We start from the raw sequence: 9,019 nt of genomic DNA on the forward strand, positions 1-9,019 counted from the left end.
GTGATGAAAATTCTCAGATCAATGTCATTTAGATACGATTCTAAGAAACATGTCATCGTTGAAGGAAATAACTTTGATGCGCTTTCCAGAAATACTCTCGTTGGGAAGTTAAAGATCTTTGATCATGAGATGGTAGGATTATAAGATGCCTACAATATTAAACTGCAAGTGCACAGTGTCTACTATGAAAAACAGGGCATATACAGGTCGAACCCACAAAGACTAGGTTGGTGTGTAATTAAATTCAAGTCTTGCTATACTGATTTAGATCAAACAGGGAGCTGTCGATACGACGAATAATTGATTTTTATGAGATTTAAACTAAAGAACAGAAATGTAAATGAAATAAGAGATTAAACACTTGTTAATAAGGCACTAGGGAAATTGACTTCACCACTTAACCTACACCAGATTATTCGGCTAATGAAACTATTCTTGTTCCTTATAGTAGACAGCGGGGAAGATTCGAGTCTGCCGCATATCCAAGGCTATCTTCAAATGGATGATTTAACATGAACTAAGGTATTAATCCCTAGCATTAACTGTCTTATTACAGCACAAATAATCACAGATTAACAACAATCAATTAGGCACAAGTTGAAGTACAACATAGAATTACTCTGACTACCTAGGTTGCATAACAAACAAGGTGAAAGTAATATGTTGTAACACAAGATTAAATCTATCCTTACTCATTCAAGCACAACAAGAACAATAACATCAGCACAAATATCCTAGAGTTAAATTAAGGGCTTCATCTAAACCCTATCTTATAAACTTAGAACATAGCAAAAACATGAGACATATGAAATTCAAATATGGATAAAATCATTCATGCAAATTTCTTTCTTCAACTGATTTCTACAAAAACAGTTTTGGAGAAGATAAGTTACAACCGATTTCTACCTATGACCCTTCTCCCCTTTTCTATCAATACACAAAGGCAACCCCTATTTATACATCAGCTTCACCCTAAATTGGGTTTTTAATATCTCCACCAGTACAACTGAAATTAGGGATTGAAATAGGGGTTTGAGATTTCAATCACTCACCAAATGGTACATAACAACTGATTTTCGCTCCATTGTGTTCACTCACTTCATTATCATCAGAATCATGCTGCTGCTGAGGGACTTCCACAGTTGTTTCGTACTTCTCTTCACTCACAATTTCATAATTCTTCTCTTTTGTAACTCAATAAATGATAGTGTGAATTGAGTATATGGGTAGAGAGGTACAGGGAGAGGCGAACCGAGTGATTTGACAACAAGGAGAGTTGGTAATTTAGAATCATGGTTGCACAGTTGAGAGAGTATGGGCAATGGTGTCGATGGTTTGAGAAGATAGGTTTTCTATTTTTCTTCTGATTTTGAGAACGAAAAGGGATAGTGAAAAGGAAGTTACTTTGGTGTTAGGCATGTGTAGCTTGTTTAGATGTTTACGGGTGAGATTTGTTGATTTATTTGACTTCACACATGACCAGAGCACTTTAGACCATTGATCAGACTTGATTAATTTTTGCAATCCTTGACCACAACTATTTGTTTCATCAGCATACAACTCCTTTGCGTTGTAGTGCGACATTCCCACTTCTTCTTACGCTCCCTTTTGCAGTTTCACTGACCTCTTGTTCACCATTTATTCAACCACATAAAACACAACACAAAAAGAGATTATTTCGATAAAATTACCCATTAAAAGAGATGTGCTCAAGATATAAGATAAAACAGAACATGAAGGCATTAAAGATGTGATAACAGACAACAAAAAGATCTAGAAATATGCATTATTAGGCACCGATGATGAGCATGTATCCAAATCTGGAAAGGATGTTGCTTTCAAAGCACAAAACAACACTAAATTACTTGGTAAAAGTAAAAGTGTTGGCATCTCTGAAGATGATCCTTCTGAGACTGATTCATCACATGAAGATCTTGACAAGTCAGTCTCTTTCATCACAAGACAGTTTAGAGATTTTATTTTGAAGAGAAGTAAACGGTTCACTAGAGATAAACCTTAGACATCAGTTAAACCTCATAATCATGTTCCTCCTAAAAACAGGGATACTGACGATAATGATGACGAGGATATGCTACAGTGCTTCAAGTGTAAAGGCTTCGGTCATTTTGCAAATGAGTGTCCAAATCATAGAAAATACACTGGAAACAAAGGTCTTGCTGCAACTCTTGATAAAATGTTTGATCACTATGATTCTAATGAAGATGAAAAATCAAGTGTTGCACTCCTCTGTGAAAATATTGAATTTGACAATTGTAGCAATACATACATCAATCTCGATATTCTTCCGGGAGAAACTTCAACCACCTTAGAGGATAAAATGGATTACTCTTTATCTACTTGAAATTCTGTTTCTAATTTTTCAGGTTATACCATTTGTCTAGCATCCTGCATAGCCATGACATCTGAACCATCCTCTATATTGACATGTTCTTATTGTACTCTCAAGGGTCATGAACTATCCAAATGTTTCAAGTACAAACATAAGATAAGATATGTCAATGAACTTCAACGAAGAGCAAACCGATTAGAAAACAAGATCAAACTTGTTCAGAAATCGTCTGAGGTATGTAGTCCCATCTCTTCTCCGAAGAAGTTAATTTCCAAAGAAAAGACTAGACCACTAGAGAAAAGAATACGGTCTAAACAGTCTGTTAAGGGATTTTCAGAATTCCGTTCAAGAAGGTTATAGTGGACAAATTATTGTTAACCCCAGCACAACTTAATTGTGTTGATTAGTGTATCTTGTCTCATGTGCTTGGTTCAAAAGAAACAAGAGTTCGCACACTTCAGGCTTTACGAAAAGAATTTTCTTTATTTTCTTTTATTTGGTTTCTCCTGTTTGGAATTCTTCTATCTTTTCATATCTAATCGATATTGAAAAGAGGTTCCCTGTTTGATCAATAAAAGTGGGTTAAAATCGATAATTGAGCCTTCTTTAGGGTTGAGAATTATGCGCACGTGAATTGCTTTTGTATAAAGGTTCTGTAACCCTACATTCCTTTTTCCTTCTCTGAAAAACTCTTTTTATCACAAGATAGCTTGTTGAGTCTGATTTGTGATTTCTTCCCACAATCGAACACTTTAATGGAGACTCCAAGCATTGTGTCCTCTGATAGAAAAGATATTAATGTGATTTTTAAGCCATCAATCATGAAGGAAAAAGATATATCTTCTTTACCTCAAATTTTGAAAAGAAAAAGAAAGAATGTGAGGAAGCCAAGGGTTGTTCCTTCAAATTCCCAGAAGTTTTCTGGTGTTCTTGAAGAGTTGAAGGAAACAATAAAGGAGATTCATCAAATAAAGGCTATTATTTTGAGGACTCTCGAAATTCAGAAGGCCCTGGTTCGGCATCAGTCTAGAAGGTTTGTTGGAATTGACTCCTATCTTCATGAACCTTATGTTCCTAAACCTTATGTTCCTATGGCTATGGACGACAAGGAGTTCGGGGACGACAAATAATTTTGTAGAGGCCTTAATGTCTAGGAAACTTCTTATGAGATTTTATTCTTGTGTTTTAAGAAGGATAACTAGGGTTTGGAATAGAAACTATTATGTGTACACATAGCTATCTCCAGCGATTTTCATCTTGCAATGTTTTTAGATTTATTTATTTAAATTCTAAAGTTTATTTGTAAGATGATTTTGCAGTATTAATCCTTATGGTTTTATATGTTGCAACTTGTTATGGGATATGTGTGTTTGCGTCCTTGAACTATGATTGTCCCATATTTGCTCAAAAGTTAAGTCTATCATATGTCTTTATGCAAATATTGATAAAAGATAGAATGAACTTTTGACAACAAAAGTTAAACCTATTATGTCATTATGCAAATATTGATGGAAGATAGGATGAACTTTTGTCTACAAAGATTAAGTCTATTACATGTATGTATGTAAATATTGATGAAAAATAGAGTGAATCTTTGAATATTTCGCAGTATTAGTCTTTCCCTGATCCACATCTTTGTGTAAGTACTGTGCAGATCCATAAGTTCTCTTATGTTGAGCATTTCCGATTAAATTAATCATGGGTTCTCTTGTGGTTAATGTAATTGAGTATTTTGGATACAAATTGATGTTTCACGTGATTTGTTAAGGTCCAAATAAATCATTATGTTCTTGTGAAAGTAAGGTCGCTCTTGTTGTTCTTTCGGGAATGACATTTTATAGGGGAGAGTTCTTAATTGAACTTGTGCTTAATTGCCAAATCTTTGTGGGGAGTGCGGCAGTGGAATATTGTAGGAGTTTTCTTGTATCTTTATAAACTCCTTGATAAATACACTAGTTTCGGCTATGTGAAATCATCGAAACAAAGTTGATATGTTCTCTTTTGGTCATGAAGTATCTCTATGGAAATTTCATTAGGATCCCACTAGTTTTCGTACCTTTGCCAATTTATATTGACAAAAAAGGGGAGAATTAATGTGTAGTTCACACTACAAATACATATGGTTTACAGATCATTATGTAAGGGGGAGTGGTTTTCATGTGAGATGAAGTATTGACTAAGGGGGAATGATACATATCACCATAGTATTGTTATCAAAGTTGTGATACAATTGGACTTTGATGCTGTGTAATAGTAATATGACATTGTATAACAATGATTGAGAGCAATTGTTTTCTCATTGTTATAGCTACGGATCTTCAACAACTATGATGCTGATTTGAACACATCCAGAATCACTGGAGTACTTGGAAGTGACGAAGATTTCGAGTAACGTTGAAGAACCAAGGAAATCAAGCATTTGGATTGGGAGCTACAAAGTGTATTTATTTTGTATTCCATATGTATTGGTGTTTTGCCGTTAAAACTGATAAAGGGGGAGATTGTTAGAGAACTGCTCGGTCGAACTCGCAACCGTTGCTATCTCAAGCTTGTTTTTCAAGTTTAGTTACCAAAATTACAAGTCTTGATTTCCTGTCTACTTATAGCCAAGTCTCGGATTATGATAGAAAGTGTAGTTGGGCATTAAACTTTACGGCGTTCATCGATTGAAGACGAAGAACTACTAAGGGGAGCTTGTGGAACTTCATCAACAAAAGGTACGTGGAGACTAGAACTCATCTATCACTCAAAAGTCTATCTACTCTATCTCATATTTGAGACAAAAGTCGCTATATAGACTTCAATTATGCACATTTGATATTTCGAGCTGAGTTTAACTCGCTTACATATTTCTCGAAATATGTGTTGGTAAGCTTTTGCTTTAACCAAGTTCATCTTATATTCTTGATGAAAATCAAAAGATGATCATGTGAAAATCGCCTGGTAGCATCTTATATGATTTGTGTGTGACAGTCATTTGATATAGACTCGTAAGTTTTCGTATTGATCATTCGATCACTTGAAAATTTCTTTGAAGCTAATAGTTTGTGTGAGACATATATTGTCGTCTTCCAAGAATGTTTCAGTGGTTGAAATGAGAGTTTAGAACAATTGGATATAGGCACAGTATGCGTACTTGCATATGTGTAATCCAAGTCCGGGAACCGTGGTATGCATACCCGTACGCGTACTGATTGGTTTAATAGAGGTCAATGAACTAAGTACGCGTACTGGCGTGAGGTTCAAGTTCCGGGACTTTACTGAGTTTGGTGGTATGCGTACCCGTTCGCATACTGGTGAACCCAATCTTAGTCCATCCACTAAGGTATGCGTACCTGTTTGCATACTTGAGTGGATTATGTTCTAAAATCGGTTTGTTCATGAACTAATACATTTATATAATAAGGAATGCAATCTTTTGTAAACCGTGGCTATAATTTTCATGACTTGATTCGAGTGAATCAAAATCGATTTTGCTTCAATTGTGTCTTGTATATATCTTTCAGAATATAAACAATTGAACAACTCTAGAACTAGTTTCGTTTGAGTCATTTGAACTAGTTATGGTTAAGATGAATAAAGTTGATATGAAAGTGTTCATATGTCTAACTTCGATTAACTATTTTTGAGACAACAAAGGTGTACACGTTTAGGTACGGCTAATCATATCTACATGAAGTCACTCTTCATTTGTGTGTAACAACCTAAGTTTGATCTAACAGTTGAAAGATATTAGCTTGAATCTAATCAGGTTTTCATCTAACGGTAAATATTTAATGCTTTGTTACCAAGGTAACATTGATTGCAAACCCTGATTTGAAGACTATATAAAAGAGAACTCTAGCAACTGGGAAACCTAATCCCCACACCTCCAGTGTTATACTAGTTGCGACTAGAGTCGATTCTCCTTTAACCTTAGGTTTTTCCAAAACCCTGTAGGTTAACGACTTGAAGATTTCATTGGGGTTGTGAAGCCATACCTAACTATTTTCTCTGTAGTTGCGTGTTCTGATCTTTCTGTTTTCTATCGTGATTAAAGACTATCTTCTCTAAGATTTAATTGAGATTTAATCTCCGATAGGCAAGATAAAAAGTAGTCACAAACATCTTCGTCTCATCGTTTGTGATTTCACAATATCTTGTTTCGCTACCATACGATCAAGATTATTATGAGGTGATTGATATTTCTAGGCTGCTCTTCGGGAATTTAAATCCGGTATATCAATTGGTTCCTGTTCACCTTGATTTATCAAAAGACGGAACAAAACTCATAGGTATATCTGTGGGAGACAGATTTATCTATTCAATCGACTTTTGTGTGTGAGACAGATTGGTTTATCAAGTCTTCGATTTTGGGTCGTAGCAACTCTTAGTTGTGGGTGAGATCAGCTAAGGGAATCAAGTGTGTTGAGTCCTGCTGGGATTCAGAGACATAAGGAGCGCAACCGTACTTTGATTAGTGTGAGATTGGTTAGGGCCCGACCACATTCCAGTCCGAAGTTAACTTGGAGTAGGCTAGTGTCTGTAGCGGCTTAATACAGTGTGGTGGTGTTCAAATCTGGACTAGGTCCCGAGGTTTTTCTGCATTTGCGGTTTCCTCGTTAACAAAACTTTTGGTGTCTGTGTTATTTCTTTTCCGTATTATATTTGTTTATATAATTGAAATACCACAAGTTGTGCGTAAGTTCAATTAATTGTGAATCCAACCTTTGATTGTTGATTAAATTGATTGACACTTGGATATTTTTTTTTGATAATGTCCAAGTTATTTCTTATATTCAATCAAGCTCGCAAATTCCTATTTGTTTGATTGCAGATTGAATTGATAAATTGAGATATAACTCTTGGATGTACTTTTCGTAAGATTGAGTCTGACTGTCTAGTTGATTCTCTTGAAAGTATATTGGAGTTTGTCCATACAGATTTCTAAGCGAAATATTGGGTATGGTTGTTAGACCCCCACTATTTCAACACACACCTAAACAAAATGGTGGGGAAGAATCTAAACATAGACACCTCATTGATATAACTAGGACATTCCTGATTCAATACTCTTTACCATCTAATACTGGTTTGATGCTCTTTCAACAACAAACTTTGTCATTAATGGACTTCTCACTAAATCTCTGAATTACTCCAGTCCTATTAAATCTATTTTTGAAACTCTACCAGACTATATATTTCTTAAAACTTTTGGATGTCTCTGTTTCCCATGCCTCGGGCCTTACACTGATAACAAATTATAAGTGAGAAGTGTTAAATGTATCTTCTTAGGTTATTGTTCTCATCACAAGGGTTACAGGTGTCTAGACCAATGTAGTTAATCTCGGTACGTCTCAGCCGGAGCGAGACACCGGGACAACGAGATTTCAGGGAGGATCTCGATGAAATTTCCAAATAATTCTAAAAACCTCTTCTTTAAATTTTATACCAATCATACACATATCAAACATTGCATGAGTTAAATAATGTGTAGATATAATTAAATATAGCTCATTATAAAGATAGAAACACGTATTTAATCGAAATAGAGAAAGAAAATTTAAATCTAAATTAGTAAAATGTCATTTCCCTAACAAATTAATACCCAAAACTGGAATAATTAGGGTTTATTTTGCATTACGTATTGGTTATGGACTGGGTGATACCTTTGATTAGAATATTTTCAGTTTTGCTTAGTCCACCACAATAAACCTACCAATTAACTTGAGTCAAGGGTTGTTAAGGTAATTTTGTTTTCAATAACAAAAGAAAACCCTCCCAAATCCCGTTGTCTTCTCCCATTACTAAGTTCTCCCCGCCTCTTCCTCTGATTTTTCTCTTCGTCTCTTCCTCTTTCAAATATACTATTGTTATCTGCCTCTTCCTCTGATTTTTCTCTTCGTCTCTTCCTCTTTCAAATATACTATTATTATCTGTAAGATAAGAAAGTAATTGTCTAAAAACTGATTTTCTTATTCTTATCTCATTTTCTACTCAACCAAACGAGATTTAATCGAAGAAAATACAACTTATTCAACCTAGATTCAAATTCTCTAAAAATATCTGATATACTTGTGATGTTTTTGATTTATCAAAAATAGAACGAAATTTCCGTTCAATTCCCGGCTGTATCTCGGCTGAGTCAAACGAGAACTCCGTTAGTGTTTCGTTTCGGTAAAATTGTAAAACTCGTTCACATTTAAGGCGATAACAGGAATATCGCCGGAATATCGGCCGTTTCCATTAGTTTAGACCCCTCTTCTGGTAGAATATATGTCTCAATACATGTGGTTTTTCATGAACTATGCTTTCCTTATTCAGAGTTACATTCTACTTCCACACCTTCTTCTTCTCTATTACATTTTGCTGATACTACTTATGATGTAACTGACTCTGCTAATACTTTTGATGGTGCTAATATATCTACTTGTGAAACTAATACTTTTTCTTCGGGTATTATGACTACTCCTTCTACTTATAATTTTTACAATATTAGGCTGGTTCCTATGGCAACATGCTAAACCCTCCATTTTCCATGCCAGATGGCCTGGCAAATTGGCCGAGCCATTATGGGAGAAAACATAAGCGATCGAGTACCGAGATGCCTTAAGAAGACCGCTAGCGGTCTCTTTAACACCGGTCGGTTTTATAATCGTCGTTTATCAAATAGTGAAATAACGGCTATAC

This window comes from Papaver somniferum, chromosome 10 (genome assembly GCF_003573695.1).
Source record: "Papaver somniferum cultivar HN1 chromosome 10, ASM357369v1, whole genome shotgun sequence".
Classification (NCBI taxonomy): Eukaryota; Viridiplantae; Streptophyta; class Magnoliopsida; order Ranunculales; family Papaveraceae; genus Papaver; species Papaver somniferum.